We start from the raw sequence: 20,072 nt of genomic DNA on the forward strand, positions 1-20,072 counted from the left end.
CTGCATGTGTGCATGCATTTTGGTTTGCATCCTGACACCAAGTGTCCATGACGTTGGCATTCAACCATATTTACAGGGACGGACGGTCACGGTGCCAGGCAGCTGCCTGAGGTGACTGGTCTAGAGGTGTGCTAGCAGTCACCCAAGAAAATGTGCGAGTCTGGTACATGACACGGGGCAACAGAAAGCTCCACAATGCATGGGGTCACACACACGAGATACATAATGGAGACATGTAAGTGAATGAGGTGTCTGGGGCATTATTTGGCATGTCTATTCTACTCTCTGCTAGATTTTCTACAGTATGATTAGTGTAAATTGTATAAATGATGAAATAAAATAGATTTAACTTAAAGAAGGACTGGTGAAAAAGACATGATCCTAGTCCATTCAAAGATATTAGGTAAGAGTTGGGCTAACAATTTCAGGGTCATGGTTTCAGTCTGACATTTTCTCCTCGATCTGGATCAACTGGATGTCCCAGAAAGAGCAGTGGTGATTTTCAGCAAGTTGACAAGGTAGTTTCATACCAGGTTGACAAGGTAGTTTCTTTTGAGTACAGGCTGGAAAGAATTGCACATCGATTGTACATCAGTCTGTTTCACTGATATGTAGCAGGGCTCATGAGTGTCTATAAGCATATATCAGAACCTTCATTTTTGCTGTTCTTAGTTGTCTCTGATTTGTCAGTGTAATTACTACCCTCCTTTGAATTAGATGTGTAAATACAAAGCTGCAGAGATACTGTACTGGCCACAACTCATCTCCGAACACTTTACATTTGTTTATGAGTTTGTTGGCTTGCATATATTCCCAATTTGCCACGTGAACCTCTTCACCTTCCTGTACAATGCGTTCTCCTTTTATTCCCAAGGGTAAACCGCTGGCCCAGTTTTACTTATTTTGTAGTTCACAAGTGAATTCAACTGGCTACAGCTTTCAGATGTTTAGTCTGTGGATTATCGAAAGGAAGCAGACACACAGGATGTGATTCAAGAGTAATCATGCTGCTCCAGAAAGACATGTTATTTTTAAGAAAGCAAACTTACGCTAGCCTCTTCAATCCTGCCTCTAACATCAAGATGTATGTGAGGGCGTAATGTATTTATGACTTAATCAACTTTCTGTGCGTGGGATAGATATGTCAGTTGCTTTCATAAATCCATTGTCCCACCATAGTCTAGAAAATTAATGCAAGTCATCACCCTTTTTTTTACCAACACCATAAGAACTTATTTCAGAACTTTTCAATATGTGTATACGTCTTCTCTTCAAATAAAATAACAGGGGAGAAGGCAAAGGAAGGACAAATTGTAAGATTGGATGGGAGGAAATATTTTTTTACATGATACAAAATGCATTCAGCCTCACGACGCTAAAAATCACACTTTAAAGAGTGTCTTTAGTTTCAGATTTTTGATTATGTCTCAATGACATCAGAAAGAGCACTTTGATCACATACGGCAAACCAAGAGCAAAATGGCTGGGCAAAACATTCCAGAACAAATGCCTAAATATTCATACAAACAACAGTAATATACAATAACAGTAATATACAATATATAATAACAGTAATATACAAAACACCACAATATGGATATAGAGAGAACATAGAACAGTGCCATTTTTTAAGATTTATATCATTCAAGGATATTCAATAAATGCTGTTAAACAAATGTCCTGTATATGTAGAACTGCTGTTCCTGTAATATAATTTGTAATATTTAAATATTGAAAGAAAAAAAAATGATGTTTGCTTAGGTGCAGCAGGTTGGTCCTTCTTCTAAGCCTGTTTAAATTCAGCAACAAACAAAATAAAAATATTATTAATACCTTGAAAGGAATCAGATGGTTAAGATCTAGGAATCAGAACAAGAGACATACATTTGGTAAATATGATCACATTATTTCTCTTTTACTGGAACAATAGATGCTGGGAAGTAGCCCATACAAGACAGACATATAACCAACCTAATCATGTATTGTATACTAAAACTGGGATTGTAGTAGATTCTATGAAGGGTCAAACACAGTCTTGCAAAATACTTAAAAATATTTTTAATAATGTTTAGATGTGTGGATATAATTAAAGCAAACAGAATATAGTTAAATTTTCAGAGCTGTAGGCGAACATCTATATTAGCTGGCATTAATGAACTTATTGACAACCCACCATGATCACAGAACTTCCTGTTGGTATTGTATGGAGTTAGCATACTGTTGGCACAAGCTGATCCCCCGCATGCCTAAACACTAATTTGCCATATGGGGTTTGGGCTACCTCTGTTCACGCTCCTCTACTTATGATGATCCAAGATATGCTTTGTGCTCTAGTCTACATCATTATCCAAGATTCTCAAACTGCCTAGATTACCCATGTTTCCAAAGAAAGCTTTGTTGGGGCCTATGATTCTCTTGCTCCATGATTTATGGAGGAGCTGCTTAGTGATCGAACTGCAGCTATGGGACTGTCCAATACATTCAACAACTAGGCAACTACAACCTCCAAAAACACACTGAGGTCCATACAGTTTTGGGGCTGTTTGATGGCTTTGTGAGGCTTATAGGCCAGTGAACGGACAACCCTGTTCTAGGAAAATGATTTCAAAAGTGATATGGGTACACCTTTTATTGATTAAACATAGCTTAAACTCTGTCTATACAAATATATTCATTCACATATGTATTGTGTATGACCATTCTGCTTTTTTGACTCAGTAAATTTGTGACACTTCAGCCTAACACCATGACTCATTTTATTTAGTGTTGATGTTAAAATGAAAAAATATAGATTTGCATCAAACAGCACCTGTAGTTTATTTTTATATTTATTAAAGCTAGATTATCTACCTATTCATTAAATTAAAAATTCATACATTATAAGGTATGTATTTTTATTTAAGAATAGAGTTTTATTTTCTATTATATCTTTGTATATTACATGCAATTTACTGTTTTTTGGGACCTGCCTGCCTAAATTGGGGGAATTTAATGAAAACTTTTCTCAGCTAAATGTCAAAATTAACTTAATATTTTTTGGGGGTAAATTTTAACTTTATGTAGGTTTTTCGGTAGTCCTGTATTTTTTCAGATGTGGCTCTTGCCAGCAATCTACTAAGATCTGAAGAGTACAATATTTTTGGAAAACCTTAAGTGTTTTATGACTCCATACCAATTTGTGGTCATTGCACCCAAGATAAAAACAGGTTGGCTTGTTAAAAGTTTCAAGGGAACAGAGATGTAACAACTCAAAGCAATTTGACAGCACCGCAAGGGCTTTTCAACGCAGTTGCACGCTTATTAAAATACCTTTTTATGTTGCTTTCCTGCTTTTAAAGTAAAGAAACACATTAATCCGTGATGGTGATAGAGTCTATACTATCCTTCCTGTGCTTGGTGTAGTTGGGGTGCGTATCTTACATTTTCACCTCTCTCCCCAACTTGTACTCAAAAGGTTCAACATCAGATGGATTCACCCAACCGTTCCATACCTGGCTGCTTAGACACAAGGACTCTGCAAAACACTTTATATTTTTTAGTAACTGGATACAGAGCATGGCGAGGAGAGTGGACAAGAAGTTCCTGGTCCATTTTTGAGTACCAGGGGTTCTTTTTTTATTTCCTGAAAATGGCAGGGGGTAACACAGATCACCCACAATCAGTTGTGATTTTGTTTCCCGCCCAGGGGGAAGCAGGAACACAGTGTGTGCGCTCCATAGCGGTAAGCTACGGGCTTGTGTTGGGCGGCCATCAGGCTGCAGAGATATCTGCTCGGCTGAGCCCCCCTCCCCGTTAGGTACGCTATTGCCCATATTTAAAGACACCAATTGAATTTGATAGTACAACCTGTAGGCAGTAAATTCCACATTTTTATTGTTCTTACTATAAAGAACCCTTTTCACTACTTCAAATCTGAATGGATAATCTCTTGTTCTTTGCACAGTCCTATTAATGCACAGGTCATCAGAGAGCAGCTGATATTTGTATAATGATATCATTAATCACTGGAATAATACAGAATATATTTTCTGTTTTGTTTTTTTAATTGGCGTACATGCAAAAAATAGATTTCTCATTTCAGACTACTGCAGAATAGTATCATTATATTCACAAGACATGTACCGTATGTGTGCTCTTAACACCTGCAGTGTTCATGTTTCTCATCTTTAATGCTTAGATTGCTAATTTTTCCTAAAATAGTAACCTGAAACTGCTGACTGAGTGTGTGGACCCTAGTAAAAATTGGTATATAAATATAGCTAGTAGCCTGGCTAGTTAGTTTCGGCTTTTGGGATCGTTATGTATTTAAAAAAGAACAATTATAAATCTGTTTTTGTGCCATGTTTGTGCAGTAGTAGATAAAGAAAACATGTTTTTTCTTAAACTTTCTTGGTTTGGTAGATGTATTCCCACCAAAGTAATATAGATACCTGATGTGTTATAAAGCTCCTGGTGTTTGTGCATCCAGGATATGCAGTTAATCCGCAGCTCAAGCCCACAAATCCTTTTCTGACCTGTACGCGGAGATGCGACATGTCTAAAACTGAGAGAATAGAACACTGAGTCATACTAGCCTCCGGCAGATGAGTTAATGAAGGTTTGACAATGTGCAGCATACTCACTAAAACTTCACTTAGAACTCTTGGACTTGTGCTGTTTACTTTAACACAATAAATCGATTGTTCTTCTTCTAAGCAGCTAACATTTAAGTTGTTCTATATATATTTCCACTGGGAAATTAAAAGGAGAAGCACAGCATCAGACGCGTCTAGCTGTAGGGGTTTATTTCAAAACACATGCTGAAGTAAGTAAAATGTTAATACACCTGATGGTTTAACCCCTTATTTACCAGATCTTTTGGAACGGTTCCACATTTTTACTATATCTTCCTTCAACTGTGATTCCATGTTTGTATTTTTAATGTAGTGACAGAAATTATTTTTGTAGGACAGATAGGGCTTTCTTTTTTATGACACTTTTAGATGTATAGCTCAACATTTAGTAGGAATAATCTATTTAAAAACGTATTTGAAAAAAACACACTTGGCTACCAAAATTAGCTTGTGTGCACTTTTTCACCAATACATTTTTTTGTGCATGTTACATGCAAAATGCAGAAAAATCCACCAAAATTATTCAGATACACATACCTGGGAACTTCTGAGCTTCGGCTACCCGGAGCCTTTCCTTATGGGATGCATCCAGGACTGCCACCTGATGTCAGTGGGTGGTCCTGCTGACAGAGGTAAGTGGTCCCGCTGATGCCGTTAGGCGGTCCCTCTGGCGTCTGCAGGCATTTCTGCTGATGTCAGTGGGCGTTACCGTTGACATCATGGGAAACACCCCCACTTAAAGGGGAAATGGGTGGGGCATGTCAAAGCCTCACTTCCGCTACCCGGAGGATTCGGGTGTTGACATGGAGAACCCGGAGAGTTCCCAGGTTTGCAGATACATCCCTATGCTACACATGCATAGGTTTTTGTTTAGTTTTTGGTAGTTACAGGGAACTGCAGGGGGCATTGTTTAAGAGGCTCATCTCATATACAACATATACAGTAGCACAGTAGGCAGGGTGAGCACATAAAACACAGGGTTATGGGCCAAATATACCAAATAAACACAATTAAAGGGAGAATTGCTACCACCTTTGACATCAAAATCAGTCTGGCTGAGGGTTATGGGAGCTTTAGTCAACATTTTTTTTGTTCAGATTAGACATTTTTTTCCACTATGCTAGCCAACTGAACTATGTGTAGATCGCATTTACACATGATTTACTTCTGATGCTGTGCACAGGAACATCTGTTACTAAAGGCATGACATTCTATGTCGTCACTGTATATGTTAAGGAGCACCTATTCATTAAGGTTGTGAAGGGTGGAAAGGGTTAATATACATTTCTGGAGTGTGTTTTTTAAGCTAGCTCTAGTCGGTCAGCCAAGTTTTTGACATTCATATTTTGGTATAGATCTTATGTTCTTTAGGTACTTCCCAAAAGCAACATTTAGGTAAAATGTGATATTGATATGTTAGGTAAAATATAATACTTTTCCTACTATGATATTGTCTTTGGACTGGCAGGGCTACATCCAACACAGTCATAGTAGAATAATTAGCATCCACAGTGGGTTGCTACTAAACATGTGCAAATGGGCTAAAAACAATTCTGACAAATTGTAACATTTTGGCACTTTTTTTCGGGCATGAATTTAGTTTCCTGTCCATTCATTTCCGGAAATTGAGGGGCATTTTTAATTTGCCAAACTTTTTTTGCCCAGTGCCTCATTCGCTCCCTCATTCACTCTCAGTCACTATTTTACACTCTTACTCATTCTCTCACACTCTCTTGTTCTCTCCTTACCTTCTCTGCGGACCACTGACGCATCTTCTTTTTCTTCATCTTCTTCATCTATTTTCATCCACATCTCCACAGACATAACCCGACAAGAACTTCCGCCAAAATGGCAGTGCTTGTGGCAACATTTTTTCTCTGATCCTCCAATCAGGGTGAGATGACGTCACATAAAGCCCTTTCATTTTGCCCTCACTTACACTAGGGGCAATATGGCTGCACTTGCGTTGACATCCTCTCCCCAATCCTCTAATCAGGGGAAGAGGATGTCACCACAAGCGGATGTCATTTTGCGCTACTTGAACTCGGGGCAAAATGATAGTTCTTTAGGTGGTGTCCTGTCCCCAGAGTGGAGCAAGACATTTTGGCAGACATTCCCACGTCATTATGTCCTCTGAGATTGGGGCAAAGATAGCAGTTTGAAGATACAGAAGCGGAAATGGCCGGCAGAGAGCGTGAGAGAGTGAATGAGAATGAGAGTGTGAGAATGTAGGCCCACGAATTTTGGATAAAAATTCAAAGTTTTTGGTTCCTGAGAGGGTCTGTCCTCATGTTTGGGGCATCAAATGAATGTTGGTAAATTTGCAATTTTGAATGTGAATGCACAAGTCTAGTTGCTACTTTCTAATTTGCTAGCAATATGTTTTCTTTCCATGGCAGAAAGCTCATATGTTTTTATTTGTTAACGTTTCAGCATTTTGAGTTATCACTTTCAAGACTTATTATCATGAAAAGAACATTGCCATCATGGTTATCACAGCTTAACTAATGAGCAATGCAAAATGTAAAAAAAAAAAACGGATACCTCTTCAATAGGTAATTTAACCTTAGAGATGTAATTAATAGCTTGCTTTGTCAAAAGAACCCTACCTCCGAATCCTGTGACTGCTGATGCCCTGTCCACACACATACCATACTTGCTTAGACATGTCTAACCTGGGGCGGTCTAGCCAGAGAGAGCAAGCATGTATATGACATTGATACTTGATTCAGTAATTGCTTGAGTCTTTCAGCAAGGATATGACATCATACGTTAACATAGAACATATGTATCATTGTTGGTTTCCGTTCTAGGCTACTAAGGAGGAGAGCTAAGCGGGTGCAGACTTGCTGGGATCTTTTGGATTAAAGCCCTACTTACAGCCTGTACCCAATAGAGGATTCATGATTTATAATATAATGTAAGGCTGTGTAATACACCTAAATATACTTTTTGTAGACTTTGAAGTTTTCTCCATCAGGATTTTGCATAGCAAAAATATCTTCTCTGAATGCCTTGTATGTATGTGTAAATCTGTTGATATCTATTTTTTTTCTTACAGTTTTTACATTTTTCTTGCTTGTAAAGGTAAAACTGTATCCAGACTAATAGGGATCATATGTCACGCACATGTTCATAATGATATGCTCAAAGTGTGCTAGGTAGCCCCATCTGTGGCGCCTGGAGCGGAGACTGAAAATGTGACAGCTCAATACCAGCCCAGAGATTGTGAAAAATGTTTGATAATTACAATTTCCTTTCAGTCAGAGCAACTCCTATGTTTCCATTTTACTGCAACCTTCAAGGAGGTCACATCTATTAAAACCATTACAAAGCTCCCTGTTTATCATTACTGTTACAATATAAATGGTCATCAATCTTCTCGGTACGTACATATATTTTTGTGCGCTTCCACTACACTGAACTAATGAAATTTCTAATACATTGACATTGTGTGTCATCTTTGGCCAGAGCTCCTTTCTCCGGATTCTTTCTTTGAATTTTGTTGAAACGAACTGAATTGTAAAAGTCAATTATGCAGAGAAATGTTCCTTCCACAGTGGATAACACAAACTAATTAGACAATATAGTGATTAATGTCTACTTTCTAGAAGGATTCTTTTGCTGCACAAGTTTTTCTTCACTTTAAGCTCAGTTTTCTGTTGGAGTTTATTTATATATTACTGTATAGTATAGTACTGTATACAATAAGGAAAAATATCTGTTTTCTGCAATATTATGCCTCACTTGCTTATTATCGCTACTCTATTCATCTGCCACCAGGGGGATGTAACCAGTGCTGGCATACCAGGTCGGGCAGTGTCATTGATAAATGAGCACAGGGCCGGACAGTAGGATGAGCATAAAACAGGCGTATGAGAGGAGCAAGTACAACAGAAGCATAACCGATGCTTATAGGAGGATTATAATGCAGAGCGGTGGGTGGAAGATGGGCAGAGCAGTGGGCAAGATAATGAGATAGACATTGGACAGGCTAATGGGAAGATCATGACAGACCAGGGATTAATTCTGCTCTGAGCCCTCAAGCCCTGGTTGCTATGTTGATGATTGTTTATAGCTTCAGGCAGCCTTTAGAGCCTTTAGAGAATTGACAAGGACAGGAAAAGTATTACGACTATTTGTGCCACTCTGACGCACATAACCTGGCGCAAACTTTAGCTTTCACTTTTAAGTTAAAATATCTCCAAATCAATTATACTGGCTAACAAAGAAAAAACACAAGCTGTGCATGGTCTTAATAGATAAGTATATTTATGTGAAAAGGTTTAATGTGAACAGATCCCCTTTTAAAGGATGAGCTCTAGATTATGGTCCAGAGAATCTTGCCTTTTAACCTCCAACTCTACAGTAATCTGATGTAAAATCCCAGAGACATTAGGTAAAGATCTAAGCGGTCTCAGGTATGAGTATCAGTGCAATCATCGGAACAGGGAAAGTTTCAGTTCCAAAAATTGTTGTGCAAGTATTGAATGCATAAGCCAAAGCAACTCTTTTATCTAGAATTAGCTATCAACAATAGCCTCCAGCAAATCAAAAGGTAAAAATCTATTTCATATTGCATCCAAAGATCAAAAACAATTGCAAGACAAGAAAACATATTCTGGGATGCCAGAACACTATATAGACAAAAGTATTGGGACACCTGACCATTACACCAACAGGGCCTTTTATGACATTGCATTCTAAACACATAGACATTAATATGTAGTTGGTCTGCCTTTTGCATGCTTCCAGTCTTCTGGGAAAGCTTTCTACAATGGGGTGTGTGCATGTAAACAAGAATATGGTGTTAACATGTGTGAGCATATGGTGTTGTATGTGTTACTGTATGGCATTAGCATGAGTGTGTATATGTATATATACAGGGCCGGCCCAAGGCAAAATGCCGCCTGGGGCGAATTTTAAAATGCCGCCCCCCCATTATCTACCCTTCCTCTCCCTCCCCCCCTTGTACTTACCTTTCAGCAGTCCTGCGGCGAGTCTCCCTGTTCGGTCTCGGTGCCGGCTTGTAATGCTGAGCGCCGGAAATCTTCCGGCACTCGGCATTACAAGCCGGCACCGAGACCGAACAGGAAGACTCGCCGCAGAGGAGAGAGAGAGAGGGGCGCCGAGCGGGTACTGACAGCTTGGTAAGCGAAAACCACTCAGCGCCCCTTTCTCTCTCTTTCGCTTTAAAAAAAAAAAAAAAAAAGGGCTTCAAAAGTGCCGCCTGGAGCGGTTGCCCCACTCGGCTTCATTGTCGGGCCAGCCCTGTATATATATGAGTGTGTATATGAGTGTATGGTGTTAGTCTGTGTGTGTTACTGTGTTTTTTAAAATAGTATTCAGTGTTCACTATGAATGTGCTGAATTTATTGGTCATTATTAGTAGCAACCTGGGAATCTGAATGTGTGTGCTTTTTATGCTTTTTAGGTTGTGCGCTCTAATAAGAATCATGGAAACTAAACAGTGTAGTGTGAACACAATTTATGAAATAAGCTATTTATTTGGCGGTCTATCTGAGGTGTAAATAAAAAAGCTGTGTAGGATAGGACTCTTGGTCCAAAAATATCAGGAGGGCTTCAGAATATCCCTCGCTGATATCAACAATTAAAATGAAAAAATAAAGAAAAACTGTCAATATTTGTGCAGAGACAAACAATGAGATTGCATTGTCTAGATTTTCTTTACGTTTAGTGACCTTAGATCATTCTATTAGATACTTTGGACATTGGATAACCCCTACTTATTATATTGCTGATCTATGTGGCATATTCACCCACACACATTAACTCTCCCTTTGAAGTATCCAGAGAGAGGCTCTATTCATTCATGACATACCATTAATATTGTCTATAGATATGATGGATCTCCAAAGCCATTTATAAGGTACTCTGTGGTCACCTCCGGGGCAATTCAGCCTGAGCAAAGACCCTCTAAGGTTCACATGTAATAAATAATGTAGTAACACAGCAGTGTGTCACTGCCACACTTACTTAGTTGAAATATGATTCCCAGGGCATGCTATCATGATTGCCTTTCACATTCTATGATTGTATTTGATTAAAAAAAGCATACATTTTATGTATTATTAGGCCCTAGTGCTATTTATGTTTTAAGCATCCTGCTCTTTTTAAAGGGAGAATTAGATGAAATTACATATGATGTACCATCCATGTTATTTTGCAGGGTAATTTATGCTGTCATTGTAACCGTATTTTGGTATGTCACCGCAGAAGAAAATGTCATTTGAAATTTTGATACACTCAGCTATACACTCACTCTAAACACACTCTCTTTGTGTCAGATTCCTACCAGTTATGAGATAAATGATAGAGTGCAGGGCCGGCCTTTGGGGTGTGCGACCTGTGCGACCGCACAGGGCGCCACACTCCAGGGGGCGCCGCCGCCACCGTAGCGTACCGCTGCCGTCAGCAGCGTACCTAGCGGGGGGGCGAGCGGCACCCGGTACCGCTCATCAGGGGGGCACCCGGCACCCCTCCAGAGACGGACAGTAATGTCCGCCGCTGGAGGAGCAGGCTCGCAAGGGAGCGGTATCGGAGGTCTTTAACAGACCTCCGGCTCCCTTGAGTGATTTTAAGCCGGTTCAAGGATCTCCCTTGAACCCGGCTTAACATCACTCAAGGGAGCCGGAGGTCTGTTAAAGACCTCCGATACCGCTCCCTTGTGATCCGCGCGGCAACAGCTGCTGTGCGCCGGGGTTTGTTGTCAGATCCCGGCGCACAACACTGAAGCCGCGCCCACCGCTGTCCGTGCCCTCTGACCCGGAAGAAGAACTGAAGAAGAAGAAGAACGAAGAGGAGGAAAAGGAGCTGTAAGGAGAAAAGAGGAAAGGTAGGAAAGCATTCAGTGAGAGTGGATTGGTATATGTGTGTGGATTGGTATATATGTGTGGATTGGTATATATGTGTGGATTGGTATATATGTGTGGATTGGTATACGTGTGGATTGGTATACGTGTGGATTGGTATACGTGTGGATTGGTATACGTGTGGATTGGTATACGTGTGGATTGGTATACGTCTAGATTGGTATATATGTGTGGATTAGTGTATACGTGTGGATTAGTGTATACGTGTGGATTGGTATACGTGTGGATTGGTATGCGTGTGGATTGGTATGTGTGTGGATTGGTAAGTGTGTGAGAGTGATGGGTGTTATGCTGTACCATTTCCAATGTCTTTTTCATGATCTAATTATGCTCTAAAAGTACATCATAACTCCCATCATTCTATACTGTTCCATACAGTGGCAGAGCTGGGAGGCAGAGGCCTTGCACCCCCACCGCAGGACTCCTGAAAGGTAAGTGATCTTCAAAGAGGGAAAGGGTAGATAGTTAGGAGGGCGTATATAGGGAGAAGGGAGTGAGACAGGGGAAAGGGGGTAGATAGGGAGAAGGGAGTGAGAAGGGGTAGATACGGCAGAAGAGAGTGAGAAGGGGTAGATAGGGCAATCATACTCCTATCATGCCAAGTCTGCGAGTAAATCCTGGAATCTGGGTATGCCTGGGCATGATAGGAATGTGATTGCTGTTAATCATATATATATATGATATATATAGACTTGAAAACCGAAGTTGTTTGTGTGGTTATTTGGAAAGTCCCTGGAGTGCCGGTAACTATTTTTGGACTATATATATAATATTATTTAATTGTTTTCTCCTATTTTGGTGTGTTACTTACTTTAAATAAAAGTGTTAGATTTTTCATGTTGTTGGGGGGGGTCATATTCGGTTTCGGCCAGGTAAATGCTGCACTTTCGGTTTCAGTCCAGAATTCGTTTCGGTGCATCCCTACTACTAAGCCAGACAATTAAGTGGTAGGCCTAGACCACATCAATGTTTGGCGTAGTATATAGTGATTGGGGTTTTGTTACAAGTTTTGTTACAAGTTTTTATTCCTTTCTTTTTTTGGGATGGGGGGGGGCGCCAGAGGAGTAGTCCGCACAGGGCGCCAGAACACCTAAGGCCGGCTCTGATAGAGTGGCAGCAGGCTATTAACACATTTACTAGCACAATCAATAAAAAAAAATTGGGTAAAGAAACACATACCTTACATTCTTTTATTACCATATTCATAAGCATGTACAAATTCTCAGAAGAGTTGTTTTTGCTTACTACAGGTTCACTGCAAATTGTTGCAGTCGAATAGCTGGCCTAATGAGATCTAGTTCTCAAGGACCAGTTTGGCAAATTTTAATTTTGACATATCAGTTCCTTTAACTAGAAAATTTTAATTCATGTCGGCCTTCTCTAGCTCTGCAGTGGGTTTTTTTTTGTTAGGAACATACTGGAGTTGAAAATTAGTCCTCGTCTTTAAAGAACTGCCATCTGCTGTACTCTTACAACAATTGTCTACACTTTTGCAGGGTTTGGCCATGTGCAGGGGCGTACCTAGAGTATTTGGCACCTAGGGCGGATCCTGTATGTGGCACCCCCCCCACACTTTAAAACTGCATAGCTTCTATCGTTATATACTGGTGCAGACACTGAAGGTGGTACAGCATTACTGTTATTATTATATACTGAGGCAGACATTGAAGGTGGTACAGCATAACACCTATCACTATATACTGAGGCAGACAATGACGGTGGTACAGCATAAAACCTATCACTATATACAGAGGCAGACAATGACTGGTACAGCATAACACCTATCACTATATACTGAGGCAGACATTGACGGTGGTACAGCATAACACCTATCACTATATAGTGAGGCAGACATTGACGATGGTACAGCAAAACACCTATCACTATATACTGAGACAGACATTGACGGTGGTACAGCATAATACCTACCACTATATACTGAGGCAGACAATGACGGTGGTACAGCATAACACCTATCACTATATACAGAGGCAGACATTGACGGTGGTACAGCGTAATCCCTATCACTATACATTGAGCCAGACACTGACAATAGTGCAGCATATCTCTTATCACTATATAGTAAGCCAAACATTGATGTGGTGTAGGCCTACCACTTCATTGTCTGGCTTAGTAGTAGGGATGCACAGAAAAAAATTCTAGACTGAAACCGAAAATGCAGCATTTACCTGGCCGAAACTGAATATGACCCCCCACCATAAAAAAATAATCTCACACTTTTATTTAAAGTAGGTAACACACCAAAATAGGACAAACAAATTAAATAACAATATTAATATATATATATAAATATATATATATGATTGTTAACAGCAATCACACTCCTATCATGCCCAGGCATACCCAGATTCCTACATGTACTAGCTGGCTTGGCATGATAGGAGTATGATTGCTAACAATGCATTCTCACAAACTCATTAATTTTATCCCTCATTCAAACAATTCATCCATTCTCTCACTCATTCTCACAATGCATCCACACATTCATTTATTCTCTCACTCATTCCAATATACTTTCTTCCCCCCTCCCTTCTCACTCTCTACCCCCCTCCCTCTCTACCCCTCTCCCTCTCTACCCCCTCCCCCTGAATTCTTTCCTACCTTTCCTCCTCTTCGATCTCCTTCTTCTGTCTTCTATGTCTTCTTCCGGTTCAGAGGGCACGGACGGCGGTGGGCGCGGCTTCAGTGTTGTGCGCCGGGATCTGACAACAAACTCCGGCGCAAAGCAGCAGTTGCCGTGCGCATCGCAAGGGAGCGGTATCGGAGGTCTTTAACAGACCTCCGGCTCCCTTGAGTGATTTTAAGCCGATTAAAGGGAGATCCTTGATCTCCCCAACCGAGCTTGCTCCCCCAGCGGCGGACATTATTGTCCGTCTCTGGAGGGGTGCCCGGTGCCGGCAAGTTGGCTTCCCCCTGATGAGCGGCACCCGGTGCGGACCGCCCCCCCGCCCCCCGCTAGGTACGCCACTGGCCTTGTGTATCCAATAGGTGGACATGCACCTAAGAATAAGATTAGCCATGATAAGAATGGTGACAGGGTAAGCATCAGAGCAGATTTCTGTAGAACAGCCATTTGTCTCCACCTCTGTCAGGACATCTCATTTTTGGCTATTCTGAGCTTTTGTTGTCTGCTGTCACCTCTATTGGCTTCCTATGCAATTTGCATGTATCTACATTTAGTAGAGAGAGGGTTTTTAAAAATATATTTACTTTGTTCCTTGAATATTTGGTTTGGCATATACTGGAAAAAAGCTTCAACTTTTTTGTTTTAATGTGTACTGTAATTAAAATGATTTGATTGATTTTGGTGATTTTAAGGTGTCTGATGACCTTTGGATCTGAAAACTTGAAATGTGATTGGCTGCTGCACATAGTTGCCTGTGACAATTGGTTAGTCATTTTGTTTCTGTGGGCAAGCAGAATAAAAGTGATCTAAGTTTTATTGTATTTGTTTATAGATTTAAAAATACAACATGCTATAGCTTCCAATAACATACGAGGTTATCATTGTATAAACTGTATCAGTTAACCAGTCGTGTACCAATCGTTGCTTTATCTCGCACAGCAAGAAGAGATAATAACTCATGCAAAGTATTGAATAGCATGTAAGCATCACACATCAGATATCCTTCAGATGGTTCTAATAGTTATATTGAGCACTTTCCTCGTTCATTTAGTGAGTGAATGGAACACGTTCACACATGGCTGAAATTGATGACTTCATTGATTAGTCATGGATATTGTTTGAAATTGAAGCAGCATGCTTGAAGTACAAGGGCATTCACTTTCACCTGCTAACACCAGTGGATCTCAGATGGATTCTGGTCGGAGTGATCCAGTAATATAATTCCACGTTGTGTTTTTCTTTTATATTACTATCCTTTTAAATGTGCCGAGAGCACAATGATTCTCAGCAGGTGGACAATCCAACTATCTCTCCAAAAGGGGAGAAAATGTTAAAACATGGGCTTGTTAATAAAAATAAACATTTGAAACCACTTCATTCTGTGTAAATGATAAACATTTATTACAGATTTAAAAAATATTATTTATATAATATAAAATATTATATTTAACATCTAATTTGCCTTGGTTTTTTTTTAATACATGTACAACATGAATAATTGTAATCTCTCATGTAATATTTAAAGGTAGAGCAATAAGTTACATTTAGAGATATCAATATTTTTGGAATTGTTGAAATTGGGTTTCGTGTTCATATACATATTTTTATGGTGCATTCTAATGTACAGCTCTACGGAAACTGTTGGCGCTATAAAATAATGTAATGTATCTTTGCTCTCATGCAGACCTTAACGATGGGATCGTTTTTTATTTCCCTTATAGCTCAAATAAACATGTTTTTTTACTTTTACGTACAGCGAGAACTATATTACTCTAAGCTATGAGACAAATAACCTCATTTAAAGCTATATACATCAAAGAAAACCATATCAATTATAGAGCAAGTACTGAATAATTTAAGTCAAATATTTTTGCTGACTACTCCAAGCATATTACATTTCTTTTAAGTAGCTCCAATGTTTACAACAAAAATGAAATAAAATAGCCTTTTTAACGTCAATGGGCCACTAAATGACATAATCTAGGTTGTGTGCTTTTTGTGTATATTTTTTGCACACTTAGTATTAATATTACCAAATAAATCCTCTTTTTCATTTTATTCCAGAAATCTAGAAGAAAATATCCAGCTGCTTTGCAAGGACAACACAGGTAATGCTTTTGAGTCTTTAAGATGTCTTTGACTTTAAGTGCTTTATTGAGGTCAGTGTAAACTCAACTTAGTTAAAACTTGAAAGTTTACATTTAAAATAAATACCCATAAGAACTTGGGGGTTGTTTTATATGTGAACTGAATATTCCTTTGGAAATGTTTTTGTCTGGATATCGCCTAGTATTACCATATCTTTTTATTTTCTCATAACCCTAGTTTTAGGGTAGAGAATCTATCTTGGTAGCGGGTTCAGGCAATCATTTCCTTTTATTTATGATTCAATAAAAGTTTATGTGTATTTGTATCTATTGTTTAGGGATCAAGACTAATGTATTTGTCCTTTAAAATGCTGACAGCAAACTACTGGGTATTAACACCAGGGAAAACAAAATGCCTGCCACAAACAAGACAGAACGTATAAAAGTAACTTTACAGTGTTGGCTTAATTTTCTAGAGTGCACTAAAATAATTGGCTTTCTTTATTGGTCCCTTGAATGTGACAGCTGCCTACGCATTAGTACACATGTAAATGGAGATAAAGTTTCCAATGACAAACTCTCTAAAGAAACTGAGTACTAAGAAGAACAATAAGGCAATGGTGTAATGGAACTGAAAATGTTCCTGGCACGATTTAGTCATTTAAATCACCATGGTGGTGTATATGTGGGGTGCCTCAGAGACTGACGTGAGTGGACTAGGATGATTGCTTAGGAACAACATTTCTATTTATTTAAAAATTACATTCTAAAGTCATAAATGTAGTTGAACGATGAAGAACAAAAAAGAGCTTGTTGCCATCCGTTTGTTATATAGCAGAGGTTCTTGAATCCTGACGGCACCAAGGGACAAGTATCTATGTGTGCCTGACTTTAGGCAAAAAAAGCCAAATAATGTCAAAGACAAGCAGGTCTGTGCAACTTCTAAAAATAATATATTTACAAGACTACTAGGATATATTACTCATTTATATAAAGACACATGGCCCCACCAAGACCAGGGAAGCTCAGACATTAAAAAGTTAGCAATTAGAAGTTTTTATACCTAAAACAAGGGGGTGGGTGTTTTTATACTGCTTAAAAGGTTAAAGGGGAAGTTCCAAGGAAAAGTGTTTTTCCCCTTGTAGTAAAACAAAAAAATTGTGACGTCTGTAACTCTTAAAACATACCAGAATAACATAAAGCTACAAGCAAAAAAGGCACAAAAAAATATGGATCTGAACTAGATACATGTTAATGGGCCAAAAAAGACACATTTTTCGGTTCGTTCTTGGCCCATTCGTTTTCGGGCAACAAATTACGTTTACTGCCCATTCAGTTCGGATGAAAATGGGGGCATTTTTAATTCAGGAACAAAATTTGTTGCCAGGTGCCCACACTCACACTCAGTTTCTCACACTCTCATTCACTTTCTATCTCATGCTCTCTAAATGGTTTTCCACCATTTCAGCTTTTGCTTCCACTTCGCATCTTTTTGTTCTTCATTTTCCCTCTTTCATCTTTTATCTTCACTTTTTTATTTTCTATCCTTATCCGCACCTTCGCAGAAATAACCTGGCATGAACTTCTGCCAAAATTGTGTTGCTTCCAGTGATGTCATCTTTCTCCCTCTGGATCCTCCGGAGTTCACCTTAGGGAAAAATGATTGAGCTTTCAGTGACGTCCTCTCACCTGGAGGATCAGACATAACCTGGTGGCATCCTGTGAACAGATTGGAAGATCAGGGGAGAGAATGTCACCGGAAGTGTCACCATTCTGGCGGAAGTTTGCACAAAGTTCTGTCCGATCCTACACTCGGGTAAGAGCATGTCACCGAAAGCACCATCACTTTACATTAAGTGCTTTCTGTGACGCGCCCTCAATTGAAGGCACAGATCCTCAGCTCTGTTTGTTTCCTTTGTAGAGACAAGAAAGGGGATGAAGGCCACCAGAGCCTCCTTCAGCCATTAGATTAGACAAGCCAACTTTGAAACCTACACTGCTGCCAAGGTTCAACCTCCCTTTGGTCTTTTCTTTTAATTACACTGTGTCTTTATATGGCTAGAAAATGCAGTATTCTATTTTCAACATTATATGAAATGCAAACAGACACATATATGTTATGGATTACAGTACCAGCTGTGTTTGTAAAAATTGCTATATTTCCCTATGGTTCATATACAAAAATGAGATTGTAAACTCTAGAGGGTAGAAGCCTATTTTTCTTAAAATTATTATATTTAGACTACTGAAATAAATATTTTGTACATTCATTTTTTGACAGTACAAAGCCACACAAAAAAGATCAGTTACTTAACTGGCATATAGTGCTCCGAGGTTCAGGAGTGGTATAGTTTGAAAATGAACCAAATTCCAACAGGTCAACTCCTGCAATTTTAACTTGTGTCTTAAGGGGAAACTCATTAAAACTCTTCTCGGTAGAGAATAATTTATTCATCTAGAGACTAGTAGACATTACCCATTAGCCTAAGAATCCAAGGGCTATTAATGAAAACATGTGACTATTGGGAGTAGAGAAGCAGAAGTGTGAAATGTTTCTCATAGTTAAATTGATCTTTTTCACCTAAATAATTTAGAAGTTCAGATAAACCAGGGTATGTAACTTTAACCCCTTAAGGACCGGGCTCATTTTTCGTTTTGTACCCTGTGGGACCGAGGCTGTTTTGACACTTTTGTGGTGCTTGTGTTCAGCTGTAATTTTCTCCTCACCCATTTAGTGTACCCACATAAGTTATATATTGTTTTTTTCAGGACAAGATGGGCTTTCTTCAGATACCATTATTTTGATCGTATCATCTTATTTACTATAAAAAAAATAAAAAAACATGGTGCAAAATTGAAAAAAAAACACATTTTATGACTTTTATTTGAAAAATCTTTTACTCACCTAAAAAAGCAAGTAAAAAAACTAGCTAAATAGATTCTACTACTTGTCCTGAGTTTAGAAATACCCAATGTTTTTATGTTTTTTTGCTGTTTTGTAAGTTATAGGGCAATAAGTACAAGCAGCGTTTTATGATTTCCAAATCTTTTTTAACAAATCTGGTCAGTCTGCCTCCATCTCCTCTTTGGAACATCTTTGAAGCCGGTTAACTCAATTTAACCCATTCAAACCATATATTTTTGAAAACTAGACACCCCAGGGTATTCCAAATGCTGTTATTTTAACCCTTTCCATGCACCAATTATAGAACTACACTTTGTCAAACTTTGTAATAGTAATTTTTTTTTATTTTTTTTTCCACACAAATTGTACTTTAGTTATAGATATACAGGTGCTGGTATATGTCACTGTCAAACAACACCCCAATATGTGTTCAGCAACATCTCCTGAGTACAGCGATACCCGACATGCATGGGTTTGTCAGATTGTTTGGCTGGTAAAAGGCTACTTTTGGGGCATGCGTAATTCAGGTGGTCATTTGGTCATTGTGCCTCCCTCTCCTCTTTGGAATATCTTTGAAGCCGGTTAACTCAATTTAACCCATTCAAACCATATATTTTTGAAAACTAGACACCCCAGGGTATTCCAAATGCTGTTATTTTAACCCTTTCCATGCACCAATTATAGAACTACACTTTGTCAAACTTTGTAATAGTAATTTTTTTTAATTTTTTTTTCACACAAATTGTACTTTAGTTATAGATATACAGGTCCTGGTATATGCCACTGTCAAACAACACGCCAATGTGTGTTCAGGAACATCTCCTGAGTACAGCGATACCCCACATGCATGGGTTTGTCGGGTTGTTTCAGATTTAAAATGCCACATTTGGGAAGTGCGCTTTTTTTTCTCCATTTTGGTCAGTCTGT

The sequence above is a fragment of the Sceloporus occidentalis genome, unplaced genomic scaffold, assembly GCF_023333645.1.
Source record: "Sceloporus occidentalis isolate IW3139 unplaced genomic scaffold, rSceOcc1.0.p SCAF_16, whole genome shotgun sequence".
NCBI classification, from domain to species: Eukaryota; Metazoa; Chordata; class Lepidosauria; order Squamata; family Phrynosomatidae; genus Sceloporus; species Sceloporus occidentalis.